The sequence below is a fragment of the Parasteatoda tepidariorum genome, chromosome 1 (genome assembly GCF_982258835.1).
Source record: "Parasteatoda tepidariorum strain Cologne lab strain chromosome 1, Ptep-v5.0, whole genome shotgun sequence".
Classification (NCBI taxonomy): Eukaryota; Metazoa; Arthropoda; class Arachnida; order Araneae; family Theridiidae; genus Parasteatoda; species Parasteatoda tepidariorum.
Genome location: NC_141755.1, coordinates 88,203,860 through 88,224,090, shown reverse-complemented (window position 1 = coordinate 88,224,090; position 20,231 = coordinate 88,203,860). Strand labels below are relative to the sequence as shown.

The 20,231-nt window shown below is 29.2% G+C and overlaps 1 long non-coding RNA gene across 1 annotated transcript; it reads right to left on the bottom strand.

Moving 5' to 3' along the window:
- Nucleotides 1-10,327: 10,327 nt before the first annotated feature.
- Nucleotides 10,328-11,727, bottom strand: LOC147816601 (uncharacterized). The gene is made up of 2 exons (XR_015435411.1): nucleotides 11,350-11,727; nucleotides 10,328-10,472 (listed from the first exon to the last, which is right to left on the bottom strand). It is a non-coding gene; the product is annotated as an uncharacterized LOC147816601 (long non-coding RNA).
- Nucleotides 11,728-20,231: the final 8,504 nt, after the last annotated feature.

Here is a 20,231-nt window from a genome sequence, read left to right as displayed (position 1 = left end):
TCTCATATTTAACTTTTTTTTTTCGTGTTATTTTTTTCTTCTTATTATTCTGTTACTCACATAAACTATGATTTTAATTGTTCCTTTTTTTCAGCGCATTTCTTATCAATACATTTCTTTCCCGCTCTAATATTAATTTTAGTTCTCATATAATTTCTTAGTTGTCACTTGACTTCGTTAAAAAAACACCAGCCCTGACTGTGAAATTTAAAATTATTAATTTTATTTATTATTATTATTTTTTTTAATGTTTTGAAAGGAAAACGCAACTTTCTGCGAATTTCAATTTTTGCCCTGGAATGTTATGTTTTCTCAAAACTTTCAGTTCTTCTCGCCTATCGACTTTTTAACAATCGCAAGATGATGCTTGGTTCTTATCTAAATCTTAGCTATTTTAAAGAAATATTTGTTTTTATGCAAATTATAACCTAATAATAGTTTTCCAACCGCAATACTAAAGTTCAGGTGATAAAGGAAAGGTCATATTGACTCAAAGTAATAATTATCAGCGTCAAAATAATGTTTTTCCTGGTTGGCAGTGCGAGTCATTTTGTATGGAAGTTATATTCTATATATGTGTTACTGTGAATGACCGAAATCGGTGGTTGTTGACTTTCACCGGTGAATGTTGACAATCACATAGTCGTTTGGTGAATGTCCGAAATATTTATTGCATCCGATTTGATACTAATTTATTCGTGGATATAATTACATTTATTCGATATTTTAATACTTACTGACGATAGATTAGAAGAAACATCAGTGGTTGGAGTATCAGGCAAATATATACCGGGCAATGGTACTTAACTAAATCTAGTATACATTTCAGATATTTACCAAAGGTTTAGTCATACTACTGCCCGGTATATAGTCCCGGTATATAGTCATACTAATGCCTAGTATATATATTAAGTGCCACTGCCCGGTATATATTTGCCCGGTATTTCTTACACTGATGTTTTTTTAAGGTTCAGTGCCACTGCCCGGTATACATTTGCCCGGTATACCCTACACTGATATTGTTTTAAGGTCAAGTGCCATTGCCCGGTATATATTTGCCCGATACTCCAAATACTGATGCTTCTTCTAATCTATCGTCAGTAAGTATTAAAAGTATTGGATGTAACAAATATTTCGGATATTCACCAAAGCGACTATGTGATTGTTGACATTCACCGGTGAAAGTCAACATTCTCCAAATTTCGGTCATTCACAGTAACATATGTATATAATTGCATAAAAAATTTTTTAAATTAAAAAAGACAAAACATTTGCGCATATTTAATATTTATTAGAACAAAAAATTATCTAAAGGAGTGCAGTGAAAATTATTTTTTCAACTAATATTTTTCGTAATAAAACATCATCTATCTGCGCTAAAATCTGCCTTTAATTTTGAATTGTCATTCATTTAAAGGCAATGATACAATGTTTTAATTAAAAACACATTGTTCGATCTAATGATGATTTTTATATAAAACAATATTTTCCAGCTAAATCAAATGACTGTTATATTTTTTTTTGATTCGCAATTGTGTCTTATTTCGTACGCCAGGCGTGATATGCGAAGATACGACATAATTGTCACTTTGCGCGGTGGCATGACGACCTTAAATTAATCTTCATTATAAAGCAATTCGATAGTGTCGAAACTGAAACGAGGTTTCGAATTTTATACAACTTGAAAATTAACAAACTTTTTAAATGTTCGTATATGCTTTCAAAACTACAGGGGTCATCAAAATTTTCGGAACCCTAAATTTTGTTTGGAACTCTAGGTGATTATTTTTCTTTCAGTGGAATCCCGATTTAATAAATAAAATTCATTAGCAACTGTGACTGTATTTAAAAGGGATTCTGCTATTTATTTTAAATGGACTACTAATCGTCTGGAAAGAGTCGCGGTGGCTCAGAGAATTGAGCGTTCGCCTTCCAATGAGGCGAACCGGGTTCGAATCCCAGCGATGGCTGATCGATGCGAATTTCGCAACCGTCTCGCACCGACCACAATGCTGACGCAAAATAACCTCAGAGGAAGACTGATCATGAGTTAGAGTCCTCTTGCCGTTAACTTGGAAGGTATTCGTGGTTTTCCTCTACATGTAACGCAAATACGGTTTAGATCCATCAAAAAATCCACCACGAAGGCAAATTTATCCTAATACTCAATCCAGAAGTTCCCTTGTCTTCTGGATTGAGTTCAAAATTACAAGACTAAAGAGTAGAACATTAGTAATCTTAAACCCAAAAATTGGGTTGGCTGTTCAACGACGGTTTTAATATTAAATAAAATCATCTAGAAAGTATACTTAATCTGAAGAAAGAGATTTTTTTTCCATCGTTTTAAATTGAATTTAATGTCGGACATTTGAATTCACTGGGCTGACGGAGTGGCATCTAGTCTAGTTCTGAACTTGTTTTTTCGTTCATGTATGAGCTAAAAGAATAATAATAAAAATATAAAAAAAAACTCAGTTATGTTTCTTGTTGAAATGAAAGCGATAAAGAACTGTTATAAACGATAAAAATGGCCATGAGGAAAACACATTTCGTTATTGATGAATTCAGTTTTAATTTAGAAGTTTGATCGAAAATACCAATATAAATTTTTATAAATTGGTTTATTCATTGTATAACTATATAGATTAGAATAACTATATTTTTCTAATCTAGAACAACTATATAGAATTTTGAATTTTATTATTTTTCTCCACTGGCGTTTTACTGAAGTAATTTCTTAAAAATAAACTAAAATAATTGAATTATTCATTAAATATAATTAAAATTGTAGATTTAAAAAATCCTAACTGATTAAAATAAGTTTAATAACTCCCAGAATCCTGTTATCCCTTGGGCTCTGCGGAACACCTTTTGGGAACAACTGTTACTGACTGACGGTTTTCACCAATTTGCAACTCGAATACGGTTAAGATTAAATAATTTATTTCCATGGTAAATTTGTGTAAAAGACCATCCAATTTTCCTTTTAGCATTAATAACATAGTTTAAAATGAATTTTAATGGAATATTCTATAAGATAATTAATTTTTTTGCTTATGTTCTTCTAGATAGCTTTTAGTATTTTGATTCGCCAATAGATAGCAGCACCAAATCTTTTCAAAATAATTCTTGAATTCATTTAAAAATGTGCTTACTCTTAAATATGTTTTAACTAAAGAGGAGTTTTAATTTTGAAAACGAAGTATCTCCATTCTTTTTTTGTAAGTAAACAAAATTTTGAAAATGTTGATTAACTTTGTTCAATTTTCATAAGCTATTTAGTTTTCAGAATTATGCTTGCACCAAGCAATATTTTCTATTTCGAAAAAAATTCGACATAACAAGGTTTTAGAAGAAACTCTTCGACATAGTGCCACTGCCCGGTATGAATTTAACCGGTACTCTGAACACTGATGTTTTTCCTTATCTATCCTCAGCATATATTAAAATATCGAATAAATATAATAATAACAACGAATAAATTAATATCTAAAAGGATATAACAACGATTTCATACATTCATCAAAGCGACTATGTGATTGTTGACATTCAAGCTGTGAAAGTCGACGTTCTTTTGATTTCGGTAAGGCATGGTAATAACTGCACATTACCTTTTGTTTCACAAAGTAAAAATAATAAGGCTCAGAAGCTTGAAATTACCAACAATTGTAATAAAATGTACAGGAAATGCGATGAAGTTTAAAAATTAAACAGTGGACATTTACTACGAAAATTAGTAATTTTTGAACTTGTAGAAAACTATCAGATGCAGACCACTCTTCAGTCCTCAGAAAGGAAAGTAAAAAAATTAAGCTTTATGCGCTGAAACAACTATTTTTATTGGCGAACATAACAAAAGGTTTTCTTCGAAATTCCAATTTGTTCAAAAGTTAATTTGTTGTTAAGCGCTTTTTTTTACCAATTATTTTAATTCTTTGTAGAGAAATGATTGTTTATCATTTGAATGAAATTTTACTTTCCTTCGAGATCTTTGTTTTATAAGCTCACACTTGTGTTAATGTTGAAAGTATAATAGAAAAGAAAAGGAGAGTGATGTTACCAGTTGGTAAATCGTAACATTTATGATGAAATTTTAAAAAATCTTAAAATCCTAATTTAAGAGAGATAACAAACTGTGATCCCGAAGTGATTAAATGATATGAGGTTATCGTTCTCTATCGCTAACGAGAAAAACTGTTTCTCATTAATTTCTTTTCTTACTGCTTCACGCAATTTTTGATTTTTTTTCTCAGGAAAAATATATTACACTGATGAATATTCTATTGCATCAGATTGTTTTTCTTCAGATCTTAGATACTTTCATATCGCTGACTTCAAATCTGCAATCGATTTCTTTTTCCAAGCTACTGTTTTGTTTTAAAATGACATTTTCAGTCAACATGTACAGGGTTGAAAAACGTTATATATAGGGGATATATTATATATACGTTATATATATGTTGCTTAACAGGGATGTTGCGTAAATGTCGCGACAAACTTCCAGTGGAGTTAGGGCACATTATCAGGATTAAAATTGTACAAGATATCATCCCCGGAAATGCTGTTATACGCCGCTAGGGGCACTTTCCCTATTTTGAACTGATTCTTCGTATGCTTCCGAACAGGTCATAAAATACAAACACCTCTAGCGGAGAATTACGACATTTCCGGGCATAGGTTCCAGTGCAATTTCAACACTGATTGTCGCAACATTTACGCAACATCCCAGTTATATGGAACATTTTTAAACTTGTACATATCGAAAGAAAAATAGATCTAAAAATGTCATGTAAAAAATCTGTAACTTCAGAGCGAAACAGATTTCAGATTTAAAATCCCAACTCTCGTTTTAGGAAAGATCGAGTATTTGTAAATATTCAAAAAAAAGAAAAAAAAAAAAAAAAAAAATTCGCTTCTTAGCATTAGTTTTCAGATCCAAGTTCATTTCTTTACGATTAACATATTAGCAAAATTTTCTCTCATAAAATTATGATAATTTTACTTTTTACTTAACCTAATCTTTTTTTCTTAATCTTTCCTAATCTTTTTTACTTAACCTAATCTTTTTTTCATACTTAAACTAATCTTTTTTTCTTTAAGAGGAATAAAACAATAATGAATAAAGAGCAATCAAAGGGAGTGGTAAGGACAGGATCTCCTATTTATTAAAAAATAAATAAATTATTATTCATTGAAAATAGACTGAAATTATTATTTATGAAACAAAAAGAGATCAATTAACCCTATGACATATCATTAAACAAACTCTAAACTGTGCGGAATTATTAATTTCTTGATATAGAAGTGATCTTTGATTGCACTGTAAGCAACAACTCGCAACGGAATTTTGTCAAGACGTCTGAGACACGTCAATTATTGTTTTGACATAAGAAACAAATGACGTTTCCCAGACGTCTTCGTATGTCAAGGGGTTTAGAAGCTAAATCAAAACTCAATGTGTAATTGGGTATAATATGAAAAAAACACAACTACTTCGATTTAGTAGGAACAACATATGACGCAATGCTAAACGAATGGAATTTAGTTGTTGTTTATTTAGTTATTGTTATTAGTAGTTGTTGTTATTTGTTTTAGTTGTTGTTGTTTATTTAGTTGTATTTAGTTTCAATAACTTTTCTTTATAATGCAATAAAATCTGGCGAGCAGCTATTTAAACGATCGAACACTTCGTTTGTTTATTTGTGGCTTGAAGTTAGGCTCGCAGAAAATGCCGTTCATGGGTTAAATTTAGTAGGAACAACACAACCTGTGACGTAGGCTATATTATACCCAATAATGATAAGATCGAGATCAAAAAGTTTAATGGCTCTTTCAAGACATAAGGAAATTGAATTCAATATTTATACTTGTTTTCTTATAATCTTGAAAGTGCATCTTTGGAGTATATACATTGCCATGAAAGAGCGAATGTCGACTTTCACCGGTGAATGTCAACAATCACTTAGTCGTTTTGGTGAAATATTTATGCCCGATTTGATATTAGTTTATTCATTGATAATCGAATAACTATTCGATATTTTAATATCCGATTAAAATAAATTAGGAAACCATCAGTGTAGGAAATATCGGGCAAAGATTTTTAATCCTAAAATCAATTATTCAATGATAATTGAATAACTATTCGATATTTTAATATCCGATTAAAATAAATTAGGAAAACATCAGTGTAGGAAATATCGGGCAAAGATTTTTAATAATCCTAAAATCAATTATTCATTGATAATTGAATAGCTATTCGACATTTTAATATCCGATTAAAATAAATTAGGAAAACATCAGTGTAGGAAATATTGGGCAAAGATTTTTAATCCTAAAATCAATTATTCATTGATAATTGAATAACTATTCGATATTTTAATATCCGATTAAAATAAATTAGGAAAACATCAGTGTAGGAAATATCGGGTAAAGATATTTAATCCTAAAGTAAATTATTCAATGATAATTGAATAACTATTCGATATTTTAATATCCGATTAAAATAAATTAGGAAAACATCAGTGTAGGAAATATCGGGCAAAGATTTTTGATCTTGAAATCTATGAGAGAAAATGAAGCCGGATATTATCCTCCCACCTGCTCGGTATTCCAAATAATTTTTTTTCTTTATTTATTTTAATCGTATATTAAAATATTGTATAAATATTTGAACATTGATGAATAAATTAATATCAAATCAAATCTAGTATATATTTCGGACATTTACTAAAGCGACAATGTGACTGTTGGTCTTTCAAAGTAACTAAACGATTCGGAGCGTAATTTTATGTTAGAGAATTTTGCTTAATATTAACTTTCATTTTACTAACTATAATTTTTTTAGAAGAGAAAATGGAGAAGAATTTTTCTTCTTCTTCTTTTTGGTAACTGTTTATTTAAGACAATTCATACCGTCTCGAGACTTAATCTTAGTTTAGGAAAAAGAAACTATTTCAATCTTGTGTCAAATGCAGTGCTTTATTTAGGCTTGTTTTTTTTTCATTTCTTTCTTTCTATTAACTCTGCATTTTGTTCGGGATTGTTTGTTTAATAAAAGGAACAATACTACTGCGGAAGTTTTATCAAATAAAATAATAAAATGTTCCTTTCTCAGCAAGGACGAGGTGAGGATTAAACGGCGATATCCTCATGATATTTCAATTCTGTCTTACATCAATATAAAATAAAGAATAAAATATTATCGTTTGGGAGAAAACGCGTCAGACAATTAGTTAGTAATGGAAAACGGTAATCTTTTCAGAATAATAATATTTGTTTACTCGAATCAAGTCGAATATTTACAATTCTGAAATGTGTTTTAGCGTTTTTTTCACTCGACTTAACTCGAAAAAATGATGAAACGCGTTTTATGAAAATATTATTGTCTGAGGTATTAAATTGTAAAATAAGAACGAAACAGGGCACAAAAAAAATATTTTTGCATACCCTACCCACAATGTTTTCAGTTGCATATTAATATCATGTACAGTTCTTAAAAAAAAAGGACTACCTTGAACAACTTTTGATCTAATGATCGGGTCTTCATGTTCTAGGATTAGGTAAAGAGTGTGACCCCAAATATGTTAATTATTTAGTGCAGACGATATTTTAAGTTACGAAATCAGACGCAAAAAATACTTTCTCTGAATAAACATATCTTTTTTTCGACGGGTTTGGATTTATGACACCCCCCCCCACCCAAATATATATATATATATATATATATATATATATATATATATATATATATATATATATATATATATATATATATATATATATATATATATATATATATATATATATATATATATATATATATATATATATATATATATATATCTTTTTAAACATGACGATTCGGACCAAAAAATTTCTTCACATTTAAAGTCTTCAAAATAATCCAAAATTTTTTTTTGTATACTTCTTTAGTTACACTTATTAATATCTTATGCCTCTATCACACGAGAGAAAAATATGTGCAACTGCAAGTGTAACTGCAAGTGTAAGTGAAACTCTAAGCGCAATTCCTCCGTTCGGAGTTGCCGAAAGGGTTGCTTAATTGCCTGAACGGTTGCATGTAATTGGGTTACCATATTTTGTTATTTATCATTACTTTTGGCTCATATTTTATTTTATCATATTTTATTATATCATAGTTTCTGAACGATGTTCGTAAAGGGAGGAAAAAGAAATCACAGACGCTGTAGAATATTGATTGATTTTGATTTAATTTTTTGCATTTGTATTTGTGTTAAGTCTTTTTTTCAGCAGCAAATTAAAATTCTAAAAAACTTTATTTCCCCAATAGTGAAGTAGCATAGTATAAAAAGGATTATGATTTCTACCTCATAATATGAGATGATATTAAGATATCATTGAATTTCATGCTGCGTCCCTGAAAGGATAAGGGGGTGAAAGGGAGATGGACTTAAATACATGCTGCGTCTCTAAAAGGATAAGGGGGTGAAAGGGGGATGGACTTAAATACTATCTAGAATTTTGACAATTTTTTTTATCTTGATTTGAGTGACTAAGGTATAAAACATGGTGCGTAGCGTTTTTGAAAAGTGCTTAAAGGTGCTTATTTTCGATTTTCATTTTTTAGAGGCCCTTAAAGGTGCTTTTCTTAATGGGTGTTTTTAAAAGGTGCTTTATTTTCCCTTTTCGAAAATGAAATTTATGAAGGGGAATGTCGATTTTCGCCACGTATTATGTAAAAACGTGTTTTTCACATTTTCAGAATTCATTCAACCACGATCAATTTCAGCGTACCGTCAGTCCATAGCGTATGAAAGCGCCAATTATTTTACAGGTTTGGTGAAGTACTTGCGAGTCCGCATGTGCGTCTAGTGAGCTGGGTTCGGTGAGATCCTTGCTTTCTCATGTGCAACTCTGCTGTATTTTGCAAGATATTCTCAATTTCAGGCTTTATTTTTCACCCTCTGAAATCGAACCGAAAAATCTCTTGATCATTTTTTAATGGCTAATATAATCAAGAAAAGAGTTCTTTGTCAAATTCTAGTTATTTTATCATGATCATGTGAAGTCTGAGATTTATTTTGCATTTTGTCAATTTACATAGTGCTTAAAAATATTTTTTGAGTGCCTAAAATGTTCTCAAAAGTTGCTTATTTTTTGTTGAATTTGGCTCCGCACCCTGTAAAAGCATAGTTTATTTATATATATTTACTTTCTAACATGCTAGCTAGGCAAGTGCGGTATCGTTATCTATGTATACGCTAAATGGAATGAGAATAAAAACAAGCTGTCTGATTTAATAGTTTAGCTACTCGAAAATTTATAAAAGTTTCATGTATAGAAAGGACAATTTTATGACTTATACCATTTTATGCAACTGACATTGCTATCTAAACAAGTAAGGCATTTCTTCAAATTTAATTTTTTAAGCTTAATTAAAGAACATAGTCCTTTGAAATAATTCTTTAGAAGAAATGAGGGTTTAATGTATGAAATATACAATTTTTGACTTTCCTTTTGCTCATAAAATATTTATAACATCAAAACTATTAGTTCTATCAAATCAATTCTATTTTTTTAATTTAGTCTAAAAAATACATAATAAATAATGTCTAGACTACTAATGTCTATACTTGTCTATACTACAATGTGTCAGAATTTTATTGTCATCAAATTAATTTACATTGCATTAAGGAATCATCACGCCCGGTGGCTGAGCGGTAGCTCTTCGCTCTGTCGTGCCACAGGTCCCTGGTTCGATCGTCGGGCCGAGCAAGGTTGACTCAGCCCTTCATTCCTTCAGTGGGTCGATAAATGAGTACCAAGCATACTTGGGAGCTAAACACTGGGGGTTTCACGTATGGCTGACTACCTAACCGGAACAAATGCTCCTGCATCCCAGAGCCCAAAGGTCAAGAAAACTGAGATGGGCACAGAAGGCCTTGGCCCTCTGTGGGCTGTGCCGCTGAGTTTAGTTTAGTTTTTAAGGGATCATCAATTTTATTCATTTACACATTGCATATCAGGAGTATCACTTTTATGAAAATTATTTTTTCCAGTTTCTTAGTAAAATTGTTTTTTAAATATAAGAGGATTTTCAATGTCATACTTACAATTTATTATTGTAAAATTTAAAACATTCTTTATTGATATGAGATAATTTAATTAAAAATTATAGGATTTATTTTAGGACAAATTTATTGTAATATACAGTATATAAATTAAAATTTATTTATAACTATGAAAAAAAAAATATTTTATTAAGAACATACTTTTAATGTATCATATTATTTTGTTACAGACTTTTACATGTTTTGTTTTGCATTTTAAATAATACAAGAATCAATTTAAAAAACAAAACATTTATTGTCAAGTGAAACATTTAGAACATTATTCATTTTCATTTCTTATTTTTTAATTTCTTTCATAAAAACAGTATTGCATCTCTTTCCTTCTTCACCAGACAAACCTTACAGGATTATACGAAATATCTGAAATAAAAGAAAGAAATCACTTTCATGATAAAATTTTACCAACACATTATTAGAATAAGAGAGATTAAATACCACTAATTTGAAATCATTTAAGTCCTTAGGTATCCCCTTTAAACTTATTTTAAGTTTGACAGATATTTTGATTAGAGTTCTAAGATTATTCTATACACTAATGAAAGATGGCAGGTATATTTGGTTTTGTAGTTCTTATGTTTGGATTGAAATTTGTTTTAAGAAAAATAGATTGTATTTATGATCGAAGACTATTAAAAATTTATGTATATTGAAAAATTAGTAAGGTACACTTACATACTTACTGTCATTGTAGAAAAGCTAAGTATCAAAATATAAATGTGAAGTATAAATAAAAAGTAAAGTATCATTAGTAAATCATCACACACACACACAAAAAAAAAAAAAAAAAAAAAAAAAGAATTGAGGGGATGAATGTAGAAACAGACAAGGAGATTGGAAATTTGCATTTTAGATTTTCAAAAATTAAAAGAATTCTTAGGGAAGAATAAAATAATTAATTCACAAATAATTATAATAATAAAAAAATTTCAAATAATCGGACACATGCTTTTACAATCAACAGTAATAAAGTTTAAAATTTGAAAATAAAGAAATATAATCATTATTATATTTTATGTTATAATAATGCAACAAAGTTTGGCGAGTTGCTTGGCGAATATTTCAAAGTAAAGCTTTTCGCCAGTATAAATCTTTACATATATAAAAATAGAAATTATTTCTATTTAAAGTAATTAAAACTTTGATCGGAACAAATTATAATAAGTTTTAATTTTATTAGCTTAAAATAAATAAATATTTTAAAAGAAAATTTATCTAGAAAATAGTGTACTATACTCACCGATACTAAAATGATGTGCAGGTTCCTGTTATGGTAGTACATCAACTGCATTGAGATGGTTATTTCATCGTGTGAAAGTATTTTTAATGCTTTCATTTTAAAGGAAATGTTATTATTAAACTAAAAAACTGTTCCGTCTCGTCTATAAAAAAATTTCATCTCATCATCCTCTTCCTAACGTCGCCGCCATTTTTATTTACATTTGTATATGTCATTACATAAAATTGAAACGTCATAAAAAGCAAACGATCTGATTGGTTCATGAAAGAAATTGCCTGAACGGTTGCAGATATTTCGTGCAACCGTGATTTCTATATCACACGAGCAATTTTTGGAGAAATTTCACTTACAGTTGCACTTACACTTGCAGTTGCACATATTTTCTCTCGTGTGATATAGCCATTACAGACAGCAGTGTAGTTTATTGACATTTGCTCGAGAAAAAAAAAATAAAATAGAAATTCACCAAATCTTGAATGCCTGGAAAATAATATATTAGCTTAGAAGTTTAAAAAACAGTAATTTTAAGTTAATAGTAACTCAACTTATCCCTTTATGTTAGATGGACCATAAATTGCTTAAATTAATTCTTTTTATCCACTGTAGAAGGAATCAAAAAATTTTCTGTTGCTGATATGTACAGAATAAAATTGTGTATAATAATCAATCATTGAATAAATATATAACTTTGATTACATCCAAGCGTATTACAATCATACATAAATTTGGTATTAGGTTAATATTTGCTTTCCCTCCTTACAGTATTAGCAGTTAAAAAAAATTTCTGGTAACACTTCAATGTCCTGGCATTCATAAGCCAGGAAAATGACAACCAGGATAGTGACAAATTCACCCTTTTATAGCATATAACTTTACTTTAATTTAATATTTTGGCCTAAGACGTTTATATTATGCAGGGAAAAAAAACAGAATTTCTTTAAATAACTCAGATAAATCTATGTAGTTTATATTATTAATGATTTGAAGAAACCAGGAAAATGACAACACAAAAACCTACTCACCCTGAAAAATTTTTTTAAATAGATTTTGAACCAGAAAATGGGTTCTTTATTCACGCAACAAGACATGTTCATATAGGAGGGTATCTAATCAATCTATTAACATAAGATATTGATTGCTGGCTCTATCTATTTTGGTTATAAACCACTAAATAAAAGCAGTCAGGAAAATGACAGATTTTCTTGGGACAAGCAAATTATTGACAGAAATTATTTTAAACGAATCTTTTGTAAATAATACCCCCTGCGTATATTATAGAAATGCTTACGCCGATTAAGATAAAAAAAATTAGATATTGAAAAATTTATGGGAAGTTTTGAAGCTAGTTATTACTGGAAACATTGTTTGAGACATGCCAGGAAAATGACATTTTGAAGTTCAATTAAATTTTATAACTATACAAAACAGTCAATGTTAGTGCAAAGTCATTTTAAAATGCTAACAGCAATGCTATTTATTAATTTTTTTGAAAGAAGTTCTTTTAGTATTATAGTATTAGATCTTGGAGCAAGGGACAGTGAATTGTCATATTTCGTGAGAATCACCCATACGTAGGAGGTAGCCGCTGTCTGGGAAATATGGTGCCAATAGTTTTGCTAGGAAAGTGGTCAATAACTTTTTGAGTATTTCTCCATATTTCTAAAATTTTTCAAGCGAATTTAACATTTTCTGCACCTTTATACAATTTGTTTATCCAAGTATGATTCCATGCCAAAAGTAACTTTCATTAAATATTTATTATTTTTTATTACTAGGAGGCTTCGCCCCCTACTCGCTGGCGCTCACCAACCGCCGGAACTGCTTTCGCAGTTCATTTCGGATTGCTTCGCAATCCAATGCTCGCTTTGCTCGTTCATTGGATACGTTCTTAACGTCTAGTTTTGGTATACTTTTTTGAATACTGAAGTTCCGAAAACTTTTCATTGTAGAAAATTCTAAACCTGTACATTTCAATATTAATTTGAAATTGCAAACAGTTCGCATATTTTTCTTAATCACACTATTCTAAATTTCAGTTGTTGAGAAAAGAAACTGTTGTATGTTTTGTTTTAAAGTCTTTGCCACCAGAGAGCTGAAGTTATGTGTTGTAAAACAATATGAAATAGTAGTCTGCCACTGAACGTCGGATGTAAAGCATCGGCTTTGATGAAGATAATTTTGTATTTTTAATTATCTGAAGGGCGCCACCTTAATAATATGGAATTTGTAAAATAAATGTATATATTTTTGATTGTTGATGAAGTCATTTTGTGTTTTCATCAGTGTTCAGAAGTAGAACAACTATAAGTTTTTTATTTTATCACAAAAATATAAAATGTATAAAAAACAAAGAAAAGAGTAAGAAAATGAGTATAGTCCTAGAAAAAGTTAAAATTATAATATAGTATTTGTCAGTTAAAATAAAACTTTTTGTTTATGTCATTGCTAACAATTCAAATTTCTCCGAGGCAATTCTAAAGTATAAATTAGGGTAGTATTGTTAAGTTGAAACACAATATTTTTAGTTTTGATGTCAACAATACAATTCAATTTTTCACAAAAACGATTGTTTCCATTGTTAAGTTCAATGTCAACAATTCAAATTTTTCTGAGGCAACTCTTAACCTCTAAATATTATTTTTTTTATGTAAACATTTCTAAATGTCAGTTTTTCAACCACAAAACAACTTAAAGTCCTCAAATTTAGCATGAAGTTTTAAAATGCAATGAAAGAGGGTCATAGCAATAATGAAAGTAGAAGTAGTACTGTAAAATTAAAACAATATTCTTAATCGATGAGCCAAGTTCTTCAAGAAGCAGTTGTAGAAGTAGGTTGTTTATTTAAAACTTTTTATAGAATTTCTTTAAGAACACAATTGTTAATTTGGGCATTTGGCGATACAGCACTTTTAGAATTGAAGGATTTGTTACGTCAAGCGCTCAGGTATCATAATTTTGATCTAGTTGCGCTTCTATGCCATTTTGTTTTATGTTGCTAAGTTAACTTTCAAAAAATTCTATGGCTGGCAACAGCATTTTTATTTTTTAAATTGTTTATTTTTTATTTATTTTAGACTTCGTTATTTTTTTAGCGAAATTTTTTTTTAACCTAACAGAATTCTTTGCCAACTGTTTTCTCTATGAATGAAGAAAATAAAGTAAATATTTAGCTGATCAGATTCATATCATTAAAAGGCAGAGTGCTTTGGCGTTTTCAAAACAAAGCAAACGTTGCCACCGGAGGAAAAGGAGGAATTTGGGAGCCACGTAAGAGAATTATATATAATAGATTTTATTTAATGGTAGTCGAAAAAAGTTTGAATAGTAAGAAACACAATTTTTTTTAATATCATTCTAAGGAATGTGATTTTACATGGCAAAATACAAAATTTGTGCTCGTATAATTCCTAAGAAAACAAAATTTAAAGAATTTGTTTTTTTTGAAACTCAATTTTTCAGTAATTATTCGATCGATTTCGCTCAAATTTTGTATTTTTTTTTGTAAATATCATTAGTCTGCTGGAAAAAAATGATATTCATTCTATCAAATCAATACTTTTATTTTAAGCCGTCCTAAGTAACCTAAGTAAGTATTAGTCCTAATATTAACTATTAGTTAACCTAAGTAAGTAAGTAACCTAAGTAAGTTTGAAAATATTGACAAAGAATTAAGCACGGAAAAGCACCGAGAGCTGGGACACTATAGAACTTACTAGTAAATATCACCAAGTGATTTTCGTCAAAATTTAAAGGGCATTTTAATCGGTATTTTACCGTATTTCTGTTTGAATATTTACATCCCTGGCCGGTTTTGTAAGAGTGGAAAATAGATGTAATATAATTAATATCGATTTTTAACAATAATAATTCTATGGACAATATAATTCTGGAGTTCTGGTACGAAACAATTTTCTTTTACGCCATCAGCTTTTGATTTATGGATTAAGAGCAACGTGTCTTTCGAAACCTGGTCTGAAATAAATTAGTTCTGACTTAAATGAAGTGTTCAATATCGCAATGGCTAAATAAGCCTGGAAGCCCCTTAAACAAATTATTTAAATTCACAAATTATTATTGCACTAAAATTTAAATTATACTGTATTGGACTATATAAAGCAGCACTTATTTCTCAATTAATTATATTTTATAAAAAAATAATAAAAGAAATTAAAAACTACTATCAGAAAATTATAGCCGTACTTAAAGGTTTTTTATTATTATTTATTTACTTACTTTTTTTTAATTTAATAAATGGGATGTTCAAATCCATGTTTTCTCCATGTCTTCAATACATTGCCGATACCTTTTTAAATACTTTTAAACAGATTTAATGCATTTTAATGGCTACTCTAACAATTTAAAGATATGTAGTTGTCTTTTCAGTTATAAGTCAGGCGATCTGCTAATTTTACAATATGGGGAAACGAAGATGCATAACTTTAAAATGGTGGAAAAATGTTTCAGCTGCAACAAAATTCTTATTTATTAGGTTTTTATATTGTTTTATTAATACTATATTTATCAAATTTCCACTTTTTCATATAACCTCTTAGCCATTGTGATACAAAAGAATCTTTGCTTATATTGTATTGTATCACAATGTTGCCCAGGGAACGCCAAACGAGGAGGCGAGGCTATTTTATTCTAACTGCTTAAACACTAGGAAGAATATGTACAAAAGGTCAATTTTTTTCTATATCATGAGCATCGACCATTATCTGTAAAATCTACCGTTTTTAAAAGTTTTGTCATAGTCACTGGGATAAGTAGTCACTGGATCTTATAATAGTTGTTATTTTAGTGTTTAGCAATTAAAATAGTTCCCCAAGAGGGCTGTCAGACAAATTTTTAAGTATCCAGAACATGAGCAACAGCCCCCCGAGGAGTAAAAGAATCGCAATTCCGTAAACTCCATGAAAATATATTTTTACAGAGTAGATCTATGAATTCTGCCACAATCAAATAACAATGTAAATAAAAATAACAAAATAAACACAGTAGCATAAATAACTACTGAACACATAATTTCGATAACCAGAAGGCCAATTGAAACTTAGATATTTAAAGGTAAAACAATATGAAATTAAGGCCAAAATGATGCTAGGATAAATTTTGCTTAAATACTAAACTTAGAATGATAAACTTATCTAGTACTTTAAACTATACATGCATATATGCAAGTTGTTCTTTCAAAGAATTTTGAATTCAAGAGAATCAAAGGAAGAATTGCATAAATAAACTCCGAAGAGACATAAAGACATGGAAATGACAGAATTGCCAATTTTTTCCCATACTCCTCTAAATATTTTTGAAAAGGTGGAATAGTAAAGCAATTGACTTAAATATTAATCTAATATCTATTAATTTAATACTTGTTTAAGTTAAACTTACTTATTATTCAGATTGTACGTTTGATCTACGAATTAAATCTCTTACTTCATTTTAATTTAAATAAAAATCATGCATATTTTTTGTAGAATTTGTTTAAAAGACATAAACATTTAATTTATTTACAAATGCGATAAATTCATTATAAAATAGGAGGAAGGTATAGTAAAAAGACGACGAAATTATTTTTCTTATAATTTTCGAGAAACGGCATAAGCATGTAAAGTAAACATCTAATACAAGCCACTTAAAAAATTTAAATGGAGCATTATATTTAATTCATCTTTAAATAAGGCTTTTATAGCTAAGAATACTAAATGTGTAAACATTTATTTTAAATGAAAATAGTGTGGTACTACAGAAGTATATGATACTTTTGGCAAGTTTAGTTAAGGTTTGAACTTTTTGGTTACTAAGTAGGCCTACCTAAAAGTGTACAAGCAACAAAGCCAATAATTTTAATTAAAAGTAATGTTGTACTACTGCGGAATGCAAACTTTTTGGGGAGCTTAGTGATTATATGAATTATTTAGCATCAAAAACGCTTGACGTAAAGTGTACTAGCAATAATTTTAATTGAAAATATGCGGTACTACTGTAGTAGGCAATAGTTTTGGCAAGTTTAACTACGATGTGAAATATTTGGTTACTCAATTATCTTATCGTAAAACGTACTATTAATAATTATTAATAATTCTAAATTAATATGGTACTACTATGATATAAAATCCTTTTTGGTGAATTTAAATACGATATGAATTTTTCGATTATTAAATCAGTTTGCCTTAAAATGCTCTATTAATAATTTTAATCTGGTAACGACTACTTTGATACATAATACTTTCAGTAAGTTTTAAAACGATAATTGTTATTTTTTGGTTACGAAGGTTTTGGTTACTGAATTACCTTACCATACAAGACACATTTTTCAATGAAGAGAGATAGAAAATATATAGTAAAAATCTACAATATTAAACTACAGTAAGAACAATACTGTCAAAATTAATCTAATTGCTATTTAGCTGCTTTAAATATATGAAATCATGTTAGAGTAAAATAAATCTCGACACACTAAGAACTAATATTTCTTATAAGTTAATTATATGAACTCGTCTTTAATATTAACATAAGTATGAGAATCTAAAAGAAACTGTATTTTATTTACTGTAGTTTAGATTGGAGAATTACAGTTTTTTACAAATACTATCTTTTTTATTTTTTTTTAGTTTGTTTTTTAGTTTCATGATTCGATTAGAGAAAAGTTTAAAAGGTACATACCGATTTATTAATAAAATTTTTACTTTATGACTGACTTTACTATTCCAGTTCGTGATAATTATCATTTTAGTTTATTACCTAGAAAGAGAATACTTATTAAACATACATAGTCAGCAAAAACATTAGTTTTCAAAATGTTGAAAAAGAAATAATGCATTCTGTTGGAAAATTGCGATAAATACAAGATCCATTTAATTGCTCGAAAGCTTATCAAAGTTAAAAGGAGCTAATCCAATTTATTGGCAACTAACAATGAAGGATTCCAAATTATTTAGAATTCAATCGAGATGAAATTCAGCTACCGAAAAATGAATTAATGATTTAAAAGAATTAAAATTGAATCTGTGCCATGTGAATAGTTTAGCACTAAATGGAAGAAAAGAATGTATTCTGAAGGAAAAATTAGGAAAATGAAAATTCGTTAAAAATTTAACAACTTTCAAATAAGAAAATCTAATAGATCGGCAAAAGTCAATATACGATTCTAAATATTTTAAGAATTAATAGAAATGATATTGAGCCATCGAAAAACGAATTGATTATAATAAATTCACATTGAACTAATGGTGTAACAAAACATGGAACAAAAATATCTAAGGAACAAAGTAGGAATAGAAATCCAGAGCAGTGTAGAGCTCATGTTTTTGGGACATTAAAATGTCCCAAAAACAGGAAACTGAAAAGACTTTGTAAACAAAGTAAAGAAACCAGTAAAAAACCTTCAACTCGTAAAAGACTAAATTCAACCTTTGAAATAAATCAATCTCGGATTTAAAACCATTCAACCTCCAAGAGTACTTAGTACCAACATAAATCCAAAAGAAGATATCGTACAAGCATTTCAGCTGAAAGAATGAAACAACGTCACAAAAAGTTGAATACACAAAACTGAAGAGGGAGTAAAAAACCATGAAAACAAAGTACAAAACGTTGAAATCCATCATAGAAAAAGCAGTTTTTTTAAATAACTTTGAGTCACAATAAAACTTGTTAAGTTTCAATGGCAGTGTCTCAAGTTGAAAAGAAAGAAATTTCAGAAAATTATATCGATAAGAATTTAATCATGTGATGGGTTTTCAATATTTTCATTGGTTAAGGCAAATGGTGTGATTTTACTATATTCTCATTGGTCAAAAAGAATCAGATGATATTTTGAAATAGATGAAAGGAATATTTAATTACAATTGGATAGCATGAGCACAAAACTATTAATCCTATGTAAACTAAGTTTTTACTCTATTGCTCTTATTGTTCTATTCGCTATTCCATTTTGCCGGCACAAGCGATAAAGTTACCGATGAAAAGTCTCCGATATTTTGTTAATCTTATAATTGTTGATGAACAAACGATCTAATTCTTTTTGGTTTACGACTACTATTGTTCAACTCCGTTTCCTTGTAATTTTGAACCCAATCCAGAAGACAAGGGAACTCCCGGATCAAGCATTGGGAGGAATTTGTTTTCGAGGAGAATTCTTTTGGATCGAACTAATCCACATTTGCGTTGCATAGTGAGGAAAACCACGATAACATCCCAAAGATGAGCGTGACGGGAAGGGGACTCTAACCCGTGATTCGTCTACCCCTGAGGATATTTTACGACCGCACCGTGGTCGGTGCTAGTCAGGTGCAGAATTCGTACCGACCAGCCATCGCTCGTTGGGATTTGATCACCTTGCGTTTCATTAGAAGGCGAACGCTCTATCCCCTGAAACGTTTTATGTTAATGCAAATTTTTTTGTTTTGTTTTGGTTATGTCTATTTAGAAAAAAAAACCTAAAGAAATAAAAAGAAAAATTTCTGAATTTACTTTCACCGGTGAAATGGCAAAGTACCTACGATAATTACTATAAGTCTTAAAATTTTTTTATTTTGGTTACGAAAATATTATAAAAGTTGGAAAATGTATGCGATAAATTGGAAAAATAATGCGATTTATTGTTAAGTAACATTATGGTAAAAATATACTTGAGGGTGCCCCTTGGCGAAATTGGCGATTTATCTTTGGCGCCATTCCTGTTTGCGCGGAACACCGTGGTAAAAAGAATGGAGGCCAAAACATAATGATATTTCAATAAAACATTGTAAAATTTCAACCAAATATCGGCCAAAACTTATCTGAAAATATGAAAACAATAGTTTATTAGTTCTTAAGAAATAACAGTTTAACGCAGTCTTTCGAAGCTCTGTCGCCAAGGAAAATTAAAAAAAGCCAAA